The sequence below is a fragment of the Tympanuchus pallidicinctus genome, unplaced genomic scaffold, assembly GCF_026119805.1.
Source record: "Tympanuchus pallidicinctus isolate F22 unplaced genomic scaffold, pur_lepc_1.0 scaffold21, whole genome shotgun sequence".
Classification (NCBI taxonomy): Eukaryota; Metazoa; Chordata; class Aves; order Galliformes; family Phasianidae; genus Tympanuchus; species Tympanuchus pallidicinctus.
This window is the reverse complement of record NW_026294733.1, coordinates 7,306,407-7,326,809: the sequence shown is the minus strand read 5'-3', so window position 1 is coordinate 7,326,809 and position 20,403 is coordinate 7,306,407. Positions and strand designations below refer to the sequence as shown.

The 20,403-nt window shown below is 38.0% G+C and overlaps 1 long non-coding RNA gene across 1 annotated transcript in view; it reads right to left on the bottom strand.

Moving 5' to 3' along the window:
- Window positions 1–20,403, bottom strand: part of LOC128081482 (uncharacterized) — a 310,754-nt gene that overhangs the window by 243,671 nt on the left and 46,680 nt on the right. The window contains exon 2 of the long non-coding RNA XR_008207204.1: window positions 2,632–2,682. This is a non-coding gene — a long non-coding RNA (uncharacterized LOC128081482). The remainder of the gene's footprint in view (window positions 1–2,631; window positions 2,683–20,403) is intronic.

The following is a 20,403-nucleotide window of genomic DNA, read 5'->3' as shown; positions in this document are numbered from 1 at the left end:
ATATAGTGCTTTCGCCACTACTTTTTGCTGTGAGAAAGCATGCTGGTATTTTGGATACAATAGAGATCTTAAAAAGAAACAAGAACAGACAGTGAGAAAAATACATGACTCTCCGAGTAGCTTCATTTGTTTTTATTTGACTTTATAGACTTGTAAGCAGCCTGTGACCACTGGTAGTTATATTTCCAATACAGAACTACAGACCAGCTCAGTTCTGTACTGTTCGTCAGAAAACAGAGCAAGGATCTTAAGTTTTAGCATCTTTCCAAGTGCATAAATGTAATTCCCCCAAACTTAAGATCAGGCACTTGAGCTAATTCTATTGCCAAAGTTACAAAACTGAGAAAAAAGTGTCAAGTTTCCCATTTGTGCCACATTCACTCATTGGATCAAGCTGAACCCTGTTTGAACTTGTTAGAGTAAGAGTACAGTTCAGACTGGCATGATTACTGGCAAGCTGTTCCTTAAAATTTAAGTACACTGAATTGTACTTTTATGTGAATCATGAGATAATTCAGGTGGGAAAGACATCAGGTCATCCCCAAATGTGACAAAACACAAGCCTTCCCACAGACTAAGTAGCCTGCAGCACCAGTGGGGACACTGTGTATTTTTTGAATAAATTGTGAATCTAATAGAAAATGGGCATGAAAATAGAGATCAACCAACACAAGTCAACAAATGCAGTCATTAAAAAAATGAAATAAATGGAAGCACCTTTTTCCTACACCAACAAATTAGAAAGAAATGGAAATTTTGCTGTCAGTAGCACAGGAAAAATGGAAAAGCTGGACCCTCCAACCTGCGCATTTAAATTATCAGGTGTTGTTTAGGGTCAGCATCCAATTTCTCCATTTCTGAACACATGAAAAAGCTTCTATAGACCCAGAAAATTAAAAAAAAAAAAAAAAAAAAAAAAAAAAAAAAAAAAAAAAAAAGCATTTGGAAATTAAGTAGTATATATTAATTCTCTCCATCATTTCAATTGTAGCCCTTTCAATCTAATAGATAGCATGCTATTTCTTATAAATATTTTCACTGAAAGACCATCACTACCATTTTTTGAACTCCTCTAGTTCAGATTGTATTTACAAAAATATCTGGGAGATGGTGATGTGTCTGAGACCTGATTTCATATGCTATGCACTTGTGATGTACATCAATGTACGTAGGCATGTATTTAGGAGGGAACAGTTCACCTCTGTAAGCGTAACTCCCTTTTAACTTACGAATTCAAGAACTGTTCCCTTCATGGAGAACTGCATGTATGCTTCACAGCTATTTGATATGGGCTTCTGTGAGCCATGATGGCCACCTAGTACTGAATTATTCCACTTATAAGCAAACAGTAGTCAAAAGGAAGAGATGTGTACTATTTCAGAATTCCTCACACTGTTTTTAAGAACTTGAATCAGTAGCTACACTTTGAAAATCATCAGTAGAAAATACATAACATCACATATCCAGAACATCCTAGTAACTCTAAAATTCATACCATGTGAGTTTTCAACCAAACTCCATTAAATAAACATTGTCAGAATTGGTAAAACACACTGAAGTACTGAACCGCTCAGCAGATGTGCTGTGTAGGAAGTTGTTTTATAGAAAAGGAATTCAGCTAAGTATGAGGGCTACACACTCAGAGGCAGTTCTGTGGTTATGTTTTTTCTGTATAACAGCTGTTTCTGTTATTCAATCAAGTTACTCTTCTGATTCAAGCAACTGAAAGAGTTGAATCTCTATTTGGATTAAACAATGCTATTTTTTAGTATTTGAAAATCAAATAGTAACAAAAAAAAGAGCAAGTACCAGAATGACAACAGTTACAACCCTTAACTCTGGTAAAACATGACCAAACAAAGCCCAGTCTGTTGCAGGGTCATCCATTACTAATCTTCCCTCAGTCAGACACAAAATTCCCTTGCCAACTTTCAGCTCTCCAGAGCAAGAAGAAAGTGAACAGATACATCAGTGCTTCATTTTCACATTACCTTAATCCTGAAGTGCTATTTGCTGCTGAACCATGGCCAAATGCAGTAACACTACACTACACATAAAGTTTACTGCACAAAACATAGAACAGAAAATAGAACAGATTTGAAAGTAATTATGTCATAAGCGTAAGATGTAATTACTAAGGAACCAGAACTATAACATGCTCCTGAATAGAGAAAGGATCAGACATTACTGAAAAATCCCTGCAGAATGTTCTTTAAATGACAACATCTAGAAGAGTTAGCAAGATGTCTCATATCTCTTTCTCTTCCATTGCAAATTCATTACTATATTTTGTTTGCTACGGCAACACGCTCAAATTTGACACCACTAATGATGCCACAAACGAATGAATAAAGGCACAGAAGGATAAAGAACAGGTAGATCTTGGAACCCCTAGATTTCACATGCCTCGTGCTGCTTGTAACTGTCTGACAGACTGACTGCAGAAAGATTTATGGAATTGCTCATGAAGAAGTTGCAAAATAAATTCCAAAAGCAGAGGAGATGAAAACAAAGGAACCAAAGGAGATGGGACTGTAAAATGCAGTTAATGAAAATAAAACCTTCTGAATACATGTCAGATGTCAGAGAATTACATTTTATATTACAAGTGAATTAATCAGATATTCTTACCAGAAGGAGTGCTTTTTGATGTTCTCTGATGTGAAGTAGCTAACTTTTCACCTGAAAGAGCATAAAATAAAGAGTACGTTAGAAAATGGGATGCAAAAATGATCAAGTCATAACTTAAGTGTTACTTAGAATACTTATTGTAGCATGAGTATGATTCATTAAGGAATAAGAATGTTTATTAATGATAGTATTTCTTTTTCATAACAAGCTTATTCTGTAACAGTATTTTTCCATCAAGTTCACAGGAAGGCAGACATGTGCACAAGGGCAGAGCAGCTATTATGCTTGCTTATTTGCTGTTTCTGTTGCAGAGAATAAAGGATTGCAGCTGTGGATGTAAAGCACCTTATATTAATAACACAGACATAAGGAAGGATAACAGTTAAAAAAAAAAAAATAACAATGCAAAACAAGTGTTTTTTACACCATGGAGTTTAAGAAGGGAAGGGGGAGGGGGGGGAAAAAATCACTGGACTTGATATCATCTGACAAGAACTTATGTTCCCATTCTAAACTTGTCTGGCTAGTTTAAAACACTGACTAATACAGCATTAATGCAGATAAGAAACTGTGTTCCCCATCATACTATACTGTATAGCTATGCACTACCGATATATAACCTGCAAGTTGAAAATCTTACGGTTTGGTTACATACATGGGTGGTTTGAGTACTCTCAGAGATTAATCCATCGGAATCATCATAGCTTTTCTCCAATTGTCTCTTAAAAGAGACTGCTTTATGGTCATCAGAAATTGACCTTTTGTTATCATGTCCATCACACGGTAACAGCTTTCATTACCAAATGGCCCAGTTGTTCTGTCATAGCAACAAGTTTAATGAAGCAGTCACATGTATTAATGGAGCATTATACTAAGGTTCACATGCTGCCCTCGCTAACCAGAGGCTGTTCAGTTGCTCTATAAGGTAGGTCAGAAATGAGCTCTTTATGTCCATATTTCCCTTCTGCAGTAACAGCCAATTCTTCTCATGCCAGAGCCTACATTTGACTGACTGCACTAACTCGATCAAGACATGTCTTCTCTTCAAGCCCTATGACAAGCCATTTGTGAAAGCTGTTTCCGCATGCTAAGCAGTAACTGAATGCAGGGCAATTGCATTTATTTATTTAAAGCAATCCCAGACACCAGTACCATTTCTCACAGTAGCTGAGGGTTCCTAGTTCTGTTTTCAGTGGCTCATCTCAGCCCACTGGCTAACACCATTTTCACACCTCTGTGCAAGTCACTTCCCCACTCCAGGTCTGACTCTCACTCTACCACCACCTGTCAAACTTTTCACTCATTCTCTTTCCAGACTTAAATCATTACTGATAAAACAGAAAAGAAAAACCTAATTGTCTTCTCTCTGCCTTTCTGCTGTATACATAAATATGAAGAAAATTTCAAATAAGATGTCCAAAGTTTACCATAATCATTCATCCTGCTGTACTTGTAGATCCCTCCTATGCTCCAGTGCTGCCTTACATCCCACTGAACTCAAACGAAGTGACAGATTTACCAGCTCACAGTCTTTTTATTTCCATGTGTGACAGCATTATGCTACAAGCTGCATTATACATTAAATAGTGTGACAACACAATAGGCAAGGCGTACGTTTCAAAGAAAAATGAGTATCCTTCAAGTTTATCTGATGGCAGTTAGCTTTTGTTATCGCTGCGGAAAACATGACATTCTAGTACAGGAGCTTACAGCACAAACCATTAAGTGAAATTGAAAGTGAAAAAAGTTCCTGACCCTGGAAACACTGTTTCTTAGCCCATGACAGTTTTGCAAAGAAGATACTTTTAAAGTTCACGCTGACACGCACCTCATTCCCAAAAGCCAACTGAACCTCTGAAGAACCACCAGCTTTTTATGTTACATGTTTGTAACACACAATTCAGAATTACCATCTACACTGTGCCAACCTAACATCACATTTCACAGAATTATCATCATTTAAATTTTATTCCATACCTCATTTTGGAAAGAGGCCACAACACGAAGGCCTTAGGCTATTATTCTGAATTGCCAGTATTATTCACACAAAGCCTGTGCCATGAACCAATCCTCACTTTGAAAAGTTAACAAATACAAATCCCTATTTAAGCCTGTATTAAAAATTACCTCAGTATGCAGAGAACACAATAATTACAAATAGCTGTTACTAAAGGTTTCATTCACATCTCAATTCTCAGCTGAAACCTCTCCAGAAAGAAATCAGATGAGAAAACCCACCACCTAGGTACAAATGCATCTCTCAATTTCTAGAAGTCTTTTTCATGCTCCAGCAACACAGGCAAATAATTTATTTGAATTATTCAAGGATAAAATCCAGTCAGCCACAAACTGACTAGTGCATAGATGCATTAATCACTAGTATTTCTAAACCTCTGTCATTAATGAGATCAACAACAGAAGGATAAGTGTAGTATTTCTCTCCCTAAAAGAATACTCAAACTTTGAGAAGGAAAACTTAGCTTCTGAAAACAGGCTTTTTGTTCTTGCAAGCTCTTTAGGATACCTCACACAATGGTAGGTGTGGGAAATGCAGAAGATCAGCGGGGGGGAGGGTTGACACGTTGCTTAGCAGAGCCTTTTGTTAATAGATTATTTTATTCAATAACAGTATAATTATTTTTTTTAGTCTGTTGAAGCAGAGAAATTACTATTGTTTGTGTTAGAGTTACAAATGACAGGAAAGCCTGCTTTTGTGTAGCTTCGGTGGTGTGGAATACAGTAAAAGAATGAAATTCTGAAATGCTTCCTAACAACTGCATGCACACTGTAGTTCTGTCAAGTGGACATTATATACATATGAAAATAAAGACAGACGTGCACCAGAAACTAAAATCATGTGAAAATGAACTTCACAGTAGTTGATAGTTTCATAACTTACTAAAGACACCATCCATTGAAAGCCTAGCTAGGTTATATAAGTTACATCAAGATAGATGCACACTATTCATAGAGTTTTTACAAAATGGGATTTCTTCCCAGCCAAACACCAAGCTCAAACTTTCTGTGTTTTCTTAGAGAGAGGCCAGAAAAACACAGTGGGTGCCAAGTTTTCACCAGGGAGAGCTAAGAATCACACAATGTAAGTACACACAGCCAGCTCCCTGCCCCTCTGCTCCCTGTCAGCCAACTGACCGAGCCTTGGCCATCTCATCCTCAACTCAGAAATTCACCATTCACTTCACAAGAGCAAATTGCCAGCCATCTTCAGAGCTGTTTTCCATCCATTGGAATATTGTTAGACAAATCTCAGGTTGAAGTGAGCCTGTCTTGCTGCATAAGACTTATACTAGTACTGTTATTGTGCCACCCTCACTACCTGGTGTCCTTCTCTACTACTAATTAGCTTTATGGATCACTTAATATACAAATAGTAATCAAATAGCTTCAGGACAAAGCAAAGCTTTGACTGTAGCCTTACTTCACTTCAGTCCTTATTTCTTCACCAGGATGTGATTTGGTCGTCTTACCTTACTCAGTTTATTGGTTTGAGAATAACAGGTGACAGAAACATGGCACCATGAAAATCATGAGAAAGTAAAACCTCCAGAGGCAGTAGTAAAAGCTCATTTATCCTCGCCTATGAGAACCAGAAGACAGCAATATGAAATTGAATTATGGAGGATGACAGCAAAACTAGGCGGGTTTTTTTTTGTTGTTGCTTTTGTTGGGTTTTTTTCCTCCATGAACTGAGATCTCTCAAGTCAAGTTCCATACTTCTCTGCAAGCAGCAACACTTTTGTTTCCGGTTAGACAAATAAACCCCAGACTAAAACACAAAATCTAAAGAAGAAAACATTTGCCTACATTAGCAAAATAGAACTTCAGCTAGCTAGTGAGCAGAAATCATAGTGCCGGCCCCGAGCTCCAGAAGTTCTACTGACACAGTGATATCAATACTCCTCCAAAGCCTACTGGTTTAGGGTAAGCATACAGTAAGACGCTTCCATTCCCCGCTGCATGGGCCAGACACATCCCCCACAGTGGCAACAGGAACTCAGACAAACCCAAACAAAACAGGGCAAATTTGAGACTCTAAGTCACATCCTGAACATAATGTGGTATATCTGAATTCATCAGTAACTGCAGATGCCATTTCACTTTCATCCCAGCTGCTCATCACAGAGTGCCTAACCACTCAGGGCTGCACATGTTCATTTTCCTGACTCCTTGCTAAGTGTCACAGCAATATTTTTCCTGATTCTTTACTCTTGGCTGCTACTGCCTTGCCATCTTCCCTCAGCCAAAGTTTGAATACATTGATGGATTAGATAGCTTTGATAGAAGACTGAGGCTCCTCATGCTTACAAAAAAAAAAAAAAAAAAAAAGTGTTTTCTCTAGAAGTCCACCCTTTGACTCTTTCTTTGAATTAAAATTTATCATTGCTAGCTTTTATTCCTTGACTTGACCAAGTTTCGGAACAGCCGGCTCTAGCTGCTTCCTTCAGAGAGCTCTATGTCCTATGGATCTGCAAAAACTTGCATTCAGAAATGGTGCCAATCTGATACGGATGATGAGGCAATGCAAGCAATGGCAGGACAGTGTCAAAATAGCTATCATGTAATGAAGCTTTAGTTCTGACAGTCAAAAAAGGTCAAGACACAGAATAGCCTTTTTACAGAGGACTGGAATCTAACTGCATCTGAAGGCGGCGATCTCATGAGCAGACCAACCTCAATACTAGAATGAGTAGCCTTTCACACAATGGTCTCAGTAAAATCACTTCCCCACAGCAAGCACAAGAATATATTTTTACATTGTCAGTGCAGAAAGACAGTTCTCTCATATTTGAGTATCAACTGACAAAGCACCAAGAGTCAGCACTCACAACAGAAGCCAATGATAAAAACAACCTGAATAGCTCATTTGGGTGCTTTTCAGTAAGCACCTGCACACTCTGCAGGTCAGGGAAGGAGGCAAAACCACTGCCAGAACAGGAATGGAGATGTCATTAATGGCTTGTCGATTCTAGATTATGAGAACTCTATCCAATTCATGGGTCCTGTAGCCCTGAGACTCACAGGAAGAAAATCTCAAGGGCTTGAAGTTGTAATTTTACCCACTGGCAACTGAACTTTGGCAAAGTCAAGATACTAGCATGAGCATTCAGCAGGTAGTTCGCAGATAAATAAAACCTGAAACTACTTTCAAAGGATGCATTTTCATAGCATGTGTACCACAGAACATTCTCTGAGTCCTTCTTCCAATCCTAACAGTACAGTGGTATGCATAAGATTTCCATAGAACTGACTTATTTCCACATTTGCTTTCACATAGTCACTTAATATTATTCACGTATCTCACTTAATTTTATGTCATTTTTAGGTGTAAAAAAAAAAAAAAAAAAAAAAAATCAAACCAGACAAATACTTTTCCATGTCAGACTATCAGCAGATCAAAGCTAAGACATTCAGAGTAGAGCTGTACTGAAATCAACTTAAAGTACTTGCAAGCGATTTTCCTCCTTTATGATGCCTTTGAAAAAATATCAAGCAGCTTTTGTTTCTCATGTAAACAAATTCATGGAGTTAGATGCAATAATTTTAAGATTTGAGAAACTGTATTAAAAAGTTCAAGTCAGTAAACGATTGGATCTTGGAAATTTATTAGAGCAAAGTTAGAGTTACAAGTGCTGTTTCCTATACTAGAAGTATAGTGGATCTCTCCCAAACAGCTGGGTAAAGCCACATACCCTGCCACCATCACTGGTGGAATCTTTGTAAGCAGAAAATTCTTCAGAAATTATTTCAGTCTTGTAGAGAGATTTAAGTTACTGAACATTCTGAGTTTTCAAAATCCTGAAGTGAACCAGAATTTTCAAGAAATCTAAACATTTTTATGTAATGCTGCACATAGAGCAAAGGATGAAGTCTGCATGACATAAGAATGGTCCTTCAAGGAAGATACATAGAAGCTAAAGTATTTTCCCTCACTTTGGCTATTAAGTTTAATAACTGTAAAATGAAACTTAAAATGCAAACACTTCAGTCTATAGACTGTACACCTAACTCCAACAGTCCTAATTGGCATGCTGTCATGCAGGCAGCCTAATAAGGTAACAGTGTATGCAGTTACTTATGCCATCTTACATTGGTTCAGTCTAACAAAACTAAAGTAAATCCAAAACTGCACTGGAAGAGGTTGCGTTACGTCAAATAATTATCAACTAGAAAAACAGTCTAGTTTCATTTGATATACAGGAGAATATAGATTAATTTTTTTTTTTCAAAAATCCCATTCTTTAAGAACTTCGGAGTGCCACATTTTTGATCTTTATATAAGTGACCTTGATGAAATGAATAAATTGAACAAGAGTATCCCCTAGTGGTCAATGAATGCAATGTTTCCTATTCCGAGCTCTTCTATTTGCTCTGGAGCTGCTGTTGTGTTTTTTTGTTTGTTTGTTTGCTTGTTTTGTTGTTTGTTTGTTTTGCCCCTCCACAGAACTCTGGCAAATGCTAAATCTGCACGGTAATATTAAATCTACAATTTTAATATTTGATCTCTTTTCTGAAGGAAACTTAAGTGTTTGCCTTAAAATCTTACTCTGAATTTTCAAACACAATGAATTGTTAAGTTCAGTCAACAGTGCATTTGACCATGGAAAGAGGAAAACTGATAAGATAATCTAAGTAGAAATAAAAGCTATTCCAAAGTGAAAAAAAGTGAAATAGTTTCATTCTCTGAAGGAGGCACAAATCTAAAAGGCCAGTGTCAATTCTACAATGAAAAGGAGATCATTCATTAAGAAGTTGAAGCCCTACATCACTGTACTACTGGTATTCCAAAGTCCACAGGAGTTCCTCTTGCAGCTCAGTGAACTAGAAACTCCACTGACAAAGAGCAAAAGCTAGTGCCAGCCCTAAGGAGCCTACGTGCTACACCTCAGCATGGGTGTTATACCAAGAGTGTTATACCAAGTCTGTATATTTACATCACTGGGGTACAGAGCCTATGGCTTGTGGGGTTTAACTGGGAAGCTCACAGTGACTTTAGGCTTCAGACAGATTTCTGCCTCAGACTGTACCAGAAGCCTGAAGTGAAAGAAGGTAATGGCTTTTTCTTTCCTTGAATACATTGTTGCTATTACTAACATTATGAAAAGTTGTTCCAAACAGATTTCATTTATTTTATAATTATGGAGTATCAAAAAATAACTGAGTTTGAAAAGACAAGGTCATCCTGCGTGGTCCAGAATATTATTAAGACTGAGCATGTTTCTACAACACAGAGCAGCTCCTGATCGCTGGCACCTGCCAGCACCGAACAAGGTGCCCATGCACAGCATGGCCCATCCCACTGCAGAGAAAAACTGAAGGGTTCTGAAGTGCCCTTTCATAGGGATGGATGACAATACAACTTGGATTTTTTGCTTTAATCAAATCAAAACACTCATTTCTCATACTCTTCTATTCAAGAAGAGTACATCTGTGAGTTAAATACTTTTATTCCTTTTCCTGCTTAATGTTTTGCGTATTAGACTGGAGTTGCATAACATTTTCTGTACCACATTTAAGCTGAACTACCATGTCAACTATTATGGAGGATTTGTCCTACAGCAAGAGACCATTTATTTGGATGAACACGTTGTTTCCAGGTTCTAAAGAACCAGTAACATGGACACAACAGGGCTAGAGAACACAAGCAAGGATACTCACGGCTGCAGCAACATTTTATGCTGCATGGTAACTGCACTGAAAGGAATAGGATTTGACTTCCTCTTACCACTGAGAAATAGTGCATGTAAGCAGTATCTCAGAGAAGTATCACTATTGCCACCTACCAGCTAATTTGATCTTAATGATGTAAGACCTTATGAATCCCAGAAGAGGAAGGCACTGGTCTCAATCTGGAACTCTAGAAGTAACAGACATCATTTTAATTGCCTTTTTTTCTCTGTGAATATTTATTGTTAATTAACAAGAGGTATATAAACTCCACAAGAAACTAAATGCTTTGCTGTTAGAAGCTAGTTACAGTGCAACTCATTAAATTTATAGTTCAGGAACCTTCAAGATGTTCATCTCTACTGTGATACAAGTAATTATTTTCTACTTCTCTATTTGTTACAGATGAAGGAAATAACATTTTTCAGTAGCTCCTATGGAATTATGCTTTTTCTTCAAATACTTCTAGCAGACAGAAACATAACTTCTATACAAAGCCAAGTAGAATTTGAAATGATTCCAAAACACTGCTAATTTACTACAAATGATTTGCTGGGCCTGGTTACAAACTGGCAAAAAGCCACCCTAGCTTGCTATTCTTAATAGAAAGAATATATTCCCAGATACAACACAAGGTATCAGTTAATGCACTTCAGCGTACTTTCTGCATCTCCATGCTCGGGCAGAGGTACTCAATGTGGCACAAGGCTATGATTGGCAGGCCTAGCCTTTAAGTGTACTTATTCCCTACACAAAGTGCAAAGTTGGAATTCCCAAGAGGCAGCAGTCTTGGGAGCCACACTTAAACCTGGAACACTGATCATCATAAACATTCCACACCTTTTCTCCATCCAAATTGATTTTGCCACACTGCTGGTGCACGCGCACGCAGCACTTACACAAGCTGTGCAGATGCATTTCCCAGTTGTTAGAAGAGAGGATCAAGCAACAAGCCTACCACTTTGTTCTCTGCTCTCTGCTGCTGCTCTGACTGACATTGAAAAAAAGAACAGACTTAATACAGAGCAAATAAAAGTGTCAGGAAATGCAAAAAAAACTCTTCCATTAGGGGCATAATATGGAGGCTTTGGGGTACAAATTTGGGGTCAAATTATTCTGGTTTGGTAGAAGTTGCACATCCAGAAAGCTATGCTGTGGCTGTATCCAAGTTTCCCATCCCACTGGCAGTGATACATCTGCTACATCCATAGCCCTGTGGAATACACAGAATGGAGAGATTTAACAAATTAATACCAGAAATAATAGAAGTTGAACTGAAGAATTAGAGGTTTTATTTGGAAAAAAAGGGCACAGTATGTATTTTCCTTGCTATTCAACCCATGACTGTTCTCCCCTAAACCTTTGACAGCTTGATTGTTTTTACTCAAATTAAACTATGCCTCGACCCAAAAAAGTATGAAAGGATTCCTCCTGATAGAGCCCAGAAGGTGCCAAACCCTGTGCGCATTTACTCCTCTACAACCAAAGGTCCCAGGCACAGCTCATGCCAAGCACAATCTTGTTAAAGAGGAACATTTAAGGGTTCCCCAGCATAATATGAAGCTCTATACAAAGTGTGCCAGAAGGACAAGCATCAGCTGCTTCAAATACTGCTCTCATCTTTCCAACACTTCTCCCTGTGCAGATGACAAATTACACACTACTCACCTCTCAGTTGATTAAAAGCACTTTTCTATTAATTGCCAGCAAATAATGACAATATAATGAACCTGCAAACACAAATATCTATGTTCCCTGATAAGTACATCAGAATCTTTCCCCCACCTTCCATGAGTTACATGTATTACTGCTGGAACCAGAATAACTTCAGAAAGGACATACAAGGAATCTCTATTTTCTGTTAATTAATATTCAGCCTCCATGTCCTGTGCTAGATTGATCCTCACCAATCCCTGACCTCTTTTCTTGACTCTGAGATACAAAAAGAAAGGTCCACATCCCATACCCACAAATACAGTTCTGTTTGTGGAGAGGGATGTGAGTCATGAACATACAAGGTGCTCATGTATGAACGGCACAAGAGCAAGAAAGAATACCAGAGGGAGCAGGTTACTAGAATTTCTTGGTAGTTCAGCAACTTGTGTCACGTGAATGAAGACTTAGGGACTTTTAAGTTTCAGTTATTTACTATTTTGAAATACCTCATGGAAGGGATATCTAATTATGACTCAAAAGAATGAGGAATGCCTGTCAGACAGCATGGGAACAACTGCATCACAAGCAGCAGCAGGCAGTCCAGCCAGAGAAATACTTTCAACTCTCCAAAGAAATGAATACATATATATATTGATATACATATTGCTATATATATATAGCAAGCTAACTCCCCACTAATATCAGTAGTTTTACAAACATTCGTTGAAAATGATTTCTTGCTTCTTTGTTGTGCCTTAAGTGCAAGTTACTCTTCTAGTCTCGTTTCCTTCACCCATTTACAGACAGAATGCAGTGGGCAGGCTGACAATGAACTTGAACTGTTCAGGTCAGATTGGTCAGTTGCTTTATAAATCTGGGACCTTATACAAAGAGTTTTCAGTAGGTTTTAACAAGAAAGTTGACCTTAACCGTAACATTGGCTTTATTTCTGGTCATTGAATCGCTGTTTATTTATAACTACTGTAAATACCTAACCTTCCTTCTTAAAGGTTGATGCATTAACATTATTTGAGTGAATATGAAAGCATTTTGTCTCTAATTATTTGATCTCAAGGATCACCAGAAATATTACATGATTAAACAATATAGTATCTCACACAGATTTAAAACAAGGAAGCATTATCTTATAATAACTCTACCCAAAAGACAACAGGAATTTTTAACTCTTGCTTTATCACAACTTTAGACTAGACATTACTTTCAACAACTGTTTTTCTTTTTAGGATTCCTTTTTAACTAGTTTTTAAATGGTATATTCCTGAAAATACAGACTTCAACACTAGGTAAGCGATAAGATTCCCCACCATAAGAGTAACGAGTTCTCTTGTCATTGTCATTTACAAACATGCTGACAATCTCAATGCAAACAGTAGAGCAAAAGTAATTCTGAAGGTATTGCTTCTCCACTAGCCACAACCAAACTGGCTTAGGAACTAGAGACAGCTGATCCACAATAGCAGACAATTTATGCTACAGGATTTATCATCTTTGAAACATTTTTGTAGCTTCTGTTGAGCTCTGTTCTGCCCAAGAACTTTAATGATAGCTAGCAGATGCATATGACTGTGCTATACTACTGCTTTCCTCACGTGGGTTGCTAGAAGGACCCTAAAACAGGTGCAGTGGCTCTCAATACGTACTGCAAAATACTTTGCACAGAGCAGCACTAACTAGGTGATGGACATACCACTCAAGAAAGAATAACTGAATTGAAAGAGAATGACGGTGCACTAATAAAGTCTCCTTTTTCTTTCTGAAAAACTCAGATTCCAAGGATCCAGATTCCATTGCCTCAGTGCTCCATAAAAAGCTTATTCCTATTTGATGTTTCCCAGAAGCTCTCACAGCTATCATTAGCTACTGATCTTGCTTTTTCAAGTTTACAGCTGCCTCCTGCAGCACCATTTTTACCAAACCTTGCTACGTTCAAGAGCAAAACTGGCTAGCTCCCCCAGCTCCAGGGAGGAATTCTTTCTCACATTCAGCATGTTTACTTCCATGGTGAGCTGTAATGTGATCATTACTAATATTAATCGAGTTATTTTTATCATAATATAACAAGTTACAACTAGAAGTACAAATAGATGGTCAGAATGTGTAGCCAATTTCGTACTGATGTTTCAGATACAAAAATATGAGCTGCACTTTTGTAAAATTGAGTTCCTTTTCTTTGATACCATCTGTGATCATATCTGCAGGTGTTAATTACTCTTTTGATAATACCAAAACTAATCCTATTAAGGCTAACAGTAGGAATGCAGACTATGGCAACTTATTACCAAGGTCCCAAAGTGTAAAAAGATGCCTTGTCCCCTTTTTACTCTCCAAATGGTTTAACAACAGCACAGTGTCCAATTCCCTAAGGACGTTATTAACTCAGGCCTGCAGTGTTAAATAAATCAGATACCAGATGAGACAGAATTAGAATAGACAAATTAATCAGAGGACACACAGTACAATATTCAGCTGAACCTAGCTGCATTTATATAGCTGCTAAACTTCTCTAAAGTTTCGGTCTAGTGACAAATTCACTTTGTTCTGCACAGACCAGGAGTTAGTTGACAAATTTGACTGGTGCATTCAGTGCAATAACCATCAACAAACTGCTGCCCAGTATTAGCACTTTAAGCTACTTGGTAGTTTGAGATTCACATGGCATACGTTACTGTTTTCACTGCAAAAAAAAACCTATTTGCAGGCATGTTTCAATGTGACCTGTTTGTAGCCTAATTACTTTGTTAGTCTTTAAACACTGGTATTTAATTTGCTTGTTAGCTTGTATTATTCTGTTTTTGAACATAAATATTTCAACATCTTACAGGAAGATTTTGCCTCATGAAGTATCTCCTACCACTTCAGACCCAACCACTGTCTAACAGATCTAGGTCTACTCCAGGTCTATGAGGTCTGCTCCAAACATAACATCTCTTACTTTATTTTGCTGGCACATCAAGTCAGAGGCAGATGTTGGAAGGACAGCGGTAGAGACTGAACCACCCCACCCATGTTCCATTGTGTTTTGTTGCTGTGAGACAGAGAGCAGCAGAGGGGCAATCTGACATGGAAGTGCAGACAGAGCAAAGGTGCAGAACTGAGTTTTCCATGTGGAAAAAGTGGCATCCACTGACATGCATCAATACTTGCTGAACATTGATGGTGACCTGGCACTGAATGTGAGCACAGTGAGGCAGCAGGTGGTATGTTTCAGCAGTAGCAACAGTGGGTCATCCTTGCAGGAGTGGCTTTTGAGTTTTTTTTGTTTGTTTGTTTGCTTTAAAAGAGCATGACACACAGGCTGTCATTCACTGCTGGCAAAAATGCACAGTAACCATAGAAGTAAGTAGGTCACTTAATAATGCTTCCTATGTGAATTGAAACCAGCATCTCATTCACCCAAATCCTTTATTCTAAACACCGAAAATAGTTTTCTACTCTTTAAATCAAGACAGACAGCACAATTTACTACCGTGCTTATTAATCAGGGCAAAAATGAGACAGGGAGCCAAACCCACATCAAGTCAAGTTGAAACCTAGAAAAATCAAGTGCAATGGTCTTCCTATTTCAAAACCTTCTCCCATGTTCCAAGGTCATACAAGTTGAAAAAGCAAAATAATGTCAGAAGAGGAAAGCATTGGCTACACATAAAGAATTATAGGATAGCTGGGCTTGGAATAGACCTCTGGAGTTCCATCACTCCCTCGGAGCAGAAGCAGCTCAACAGATGGCCGTGGGTGGGTCCTGCTGGATCTTGAATATCTTCAGAAGAAGATGCTAGAGACTCTGAATAACCTCTTCCAATGCTTCTCAATAAGAGAGATTTATATTTAAATGGAGTTTCTTGTACTTCAGTTTGTGCCAACACTTCCTCATGTCCTGTAACAGAGTCTAGCTCTATCCTCCACACGTGCACAGACAGGTTTCAAATAAATATCACATTTATCACTGGAGTTACTTGCTTCAATGGGAAGTAGTGCTTTTGTAGGGTAACCCTTCATTCTGAGAGAACAGCTGCAGAGAAAACTAATCTAGATGGTGAAGATCACATTTTCTAATAGAGAAAACATCACGATTTTTTTTCCCAAGCTTAGTCAAATTGCAAGTGTTTAAAATTCACTTATGATATTGTTTAGAGAAATTAGACCAAAAAAAGCACTACACTTTTCTTCCTCACCAAAATATTTCCCTCTCTCCTAAGAAAAATTACAGCAACTGACAGGATTTTCTCAAGTAATGAATCCTCATCAGAAGTTCAAAAACAATAGCCACATACATTATACTGAAAACCACTTTCAGCTGCCCCACTAACATTAAGCTACATGGTAAGCAGCTGGGCATCACCTTCCTACCACTCTGCAGAAGACAGCATATTCAAGCGTAACTTAAACCCAGTATCATTATCAGCCAAATAAGAAGTCTCTGGTGAACTGTGTGTCAAACCTAATAAAACAGCCTCCCTCAGAATTAAAACAACAATTTCTCCTGGCTGAACTCTGAAAAAAGTATTTGCAAAAAGCTATTAAGTTTATTTTTTCATGTTGCATAAGACTTAACAGGCATGATATCTGAATATGCATTGCCATCTCTAAAGCACTCCAGAAAGGGAACAAAGCAGACCTTAATTTTCATCTCCACAGTTTTCCTGAATAACTAATACATTTCTGTATTCAGGGGGAAGGGAAGGGCATTGGCTGATGTATCTAGGAATAAATGTACTGAAGCAATATCCAAGTCCTTTTCCTTTGAAGTATCTGTAACCTCAAACTAACTGCAGGATATCCAAGATGACAACTTTCCTGATTACCACGCATACATCAGGCAACACTAAAGATGCTTGCACTTGTTTTGGCACAACCAGCAGGGTGTAAAAAACAAACAAATGAAAAACCCGTTAACTGGCTACTTCAAATTCATTTCTACTTCGTATCACACGAGTGTCCTGAAAAATTATTGTACAGAAATGAAAGCCATGACAAGTGCTCTGGAGCATCCAAGAGGTCACTTTCTGATAAATGCTCTGTGAGACATGCAGTACACAGAAAAGGATCTTTGATAAGGTTTGCTCAGGAAAGCAGCAACAGCACATCAAATAGATAAAGAGAAAGGGAAAAAAAAGAACTTTCAGATTCACCTTTCCTGCATCCTTCTTCCCCTTTCCCTCTTGCTTTTTTACCTGTGCCTTCTATGGAAACATTATCAAGTGAGCTGTGTGCTCTGGGTTTTATGAAATTAAATCCTTCATTTGCATATATCAACTGGAGTACCAAAAGTCTCACAAGTACTTGAGATCCCCAGCACTTTCCCCATAACAGTAAGATTTGCCAAAGACTTATACCATTTCAAGAGAAAGCAGTGCAAGATCGTAAGTGCTTCTACTTCCCCAAGGATAACATGCAGGACACCAGTACCAAACAGGGTAGTAAGGAGCTGCCAGAAACAGACCAGCTATCGTTAGTTTTTCAAGATGCACAAGTCCTCAGCTTATTTTCAAATCGCTATGGAGACCACAACCACTACATGTTTATCAAATTTCTATGCACCTCAATCACTGATGGCTTGACTTGGCAGTTTTTGATACCATTATAAGCAATCTATTTTCAATTTTCTCCAAAAGTAATGCCTCCTATTTATATTCATATCAGTAGACAGCAGAAAAATATTACTTGATAGAGCAAATTCTCAGTTACAAAGCACCATTTTTCAGAGTCACCACGAGTAGGAACACAGGCTTTTTTGTTGTTGCTGTTTTCTGGTTTTCAGTTTTGTGTTGTTGTTGTTGTTTTTTGTTTTGTTTTGTTTTTGCCAGTGATAAACAAGACCCTGCATGCCATGCTCATAACAATCTGCACCAGCAGAGGTGATTCAATGCTATTGTCACCACTGGTGAAATGCACCAGCCACTGCCTCACTGAGCTCACATCCACTGCTTGGTCCCCATTAATGTTCAGCAAGCGTCAGTGAAAGTCAACAAGTGCCATTTTCTTCCACACACAGAGGAATTCAGTGACACACCTTTGCTACATACTCACTTCTATGTCAGCCACCACACTGCCCAACTGCCCCTCTGCTGCCATCTGTCACACAGCAATGAAATGCAACTGAATTTTGCTGGGAAAGTTCAACTTGTACTGTCATCCCACCAACCATTGCCTCCAGCTGTGGGCAAACAATGTAACAAGAGGTATTATTTTTGGAGCAACCCTTGTATTTGTCGGTGCCTATAAAGATGCAAACTTCATATACTTCTAGCATAAGCTACACTGATGATATTGAAGATGCACCTCTGACCACATATCCAGTTAAGGTCTTGAAAACATAATTCCTTTAAGGAGCTTCATGCAAGGCAACTGGTGTAGCATTCCTGCATGTCTGTGCACAGGTCTTGCTTTGTTCAGTTACACTACATTTTACTGTGGATATCATTGCTACCAAATCAGCTTCCAGTGTGCTGCAGAGGCCTCCCAGATCCACATAAAATTAAGCACTAGTTGTGCTGCTTAATAGAAACGAGATTTTTGCCATTAGAATTACATTTATTTTTTAATAAAGGGATAGAAGATTTGCTAGATCTGCTATGGTTGTTTTGCAAAGAATTAAAGTAATTAACACTGTGATCCTGAAACTGTAATAGGAACAAGAAAACCTCAAAGATGACATTTTCTCAATCCATAGATTTAAGTAGTTTCTTGTTCTTTAATTTAAAAGGAGCAATTTAATTTTTAACGGATTAATGCAACAATAACACAAGCTGGAAATCCCGTATTTTCCCTCATTCTTCTCTTCAAATCTCCATCTGTAATTGTTTTTCTCAGCTTTTGTTAGGTCCTCTGGGTCTGCAGGACCAAAGCAAGCACATTTTCATTGGGTCATAAACCCTGACTAAATGACAGTTAACCCCAGTGTCGAAATTGCTGAGAAAGGGTCACAAAAACATTTATAATTCATGAGTAGTATGTTTGAGTGCATTTCAAGCATTGTTTATGCCCTGTGGCAGTTTTATAGCTCTTCACAGAGAAACTTACTTCTTCCATAAATACCTACAGTTTCCCTGAGGACAGTTTTTTCTCAAGGTGCCTTCATCCTCCAAGTGTCCCCAGATTGAGTTCACACAAATGAGACAACTAGTTTATTGAAGTTATCACGCCTTTTGTCAATAATTAACCTCAGTACTCAGCTATCTATTACTACTGTAAAAGGGAGGTTTTGTCATTCTTTGCCATTGGAGATACTTGTCCTTCAAAAACAAGTTCGGAGGATTTTCTTCTCCAAAGTCATTTTCATGAAACAAATCAGTCCATATCATACTTATAGTACAGAAAGATGTGCACTTGAATATCTAGACTCAGCCATGCAGGTACGTTTGCATTTTTAAGGTAATGCAGACAAGCAACACATCCAGGACAATAAAAAGAAAAAGTTATGACCCCATTTCATGAATTGGTTTCTCCACAGACATCTCCAGCAAACTCACTGATCTGTGACTGCATCACTCCATCCTGGTCTTGTCTATTAAGACTTACATCACTTCCAGAAAAAACTGTACAGGAAAAAAAGAAAGCTTAAGCCACTTCCACAAGAAATAAGATACTTCGTACTTGCACACTACTTAATGTGTAGGCTATATACCACACACCCATAACTAGCAAAGCAAGGATAAATCAAATTTAGATACCAATTTATAGCAGCAACAAGATTTTTTTTCCTCATCCCCAGCATCCTTTTGTTTGTTGTTAAGCTTTCACAACTTAGAATTAGCACAATTTCAAAACAGGCAGAAAAAAAGAAAAAAAAAAGGGAAAAAGCATTTAAACAAGACAAAATTACAATAGATATTTTCCTCTTTCGAGCCTTAAAATATCTCCAGAAGAATTTCTGTAGAGATCCAAATTAGGAATCAATGAGAAATAAAAGTATAGAGTGTTCAGTTGAAATGCACAGTGATATATACAAACAGTTTAAATATACATTGAATGGCACTGTTTAACTTCACCAACAGTGCACACACACACCTACAGCAATCTGAAGTAGTTGCAGATTTCTGAGAAAACAGGTTAATGGTCAGATGCTTCACTGTCACCTTCTGGGGACTTGTGCAAGTATCACATCTTTGCCTCATTTCCACTTCAAGTTAAAACAGAAGGTTTTTGCCACTATCAAAACATAAAACCTAATTGAACCACCTTCATTACCCTGATATGTGTATTAAGATACCCACAATGAGTGGTGAATGCAGAAAAGGAATGTGGTCAGAGGGAAAACATGAGAAGTTACTCATTTAAACACACGATGCACAGTCAAGAGATGGAACATTTTCCTAAAGATGGGAAAGCACATGTTCACAGCAACGTCTTGGCATGCTGGACATATTCTATCAGATTACCTGACCCTGGAGCCATTTAAAACCCAATCTT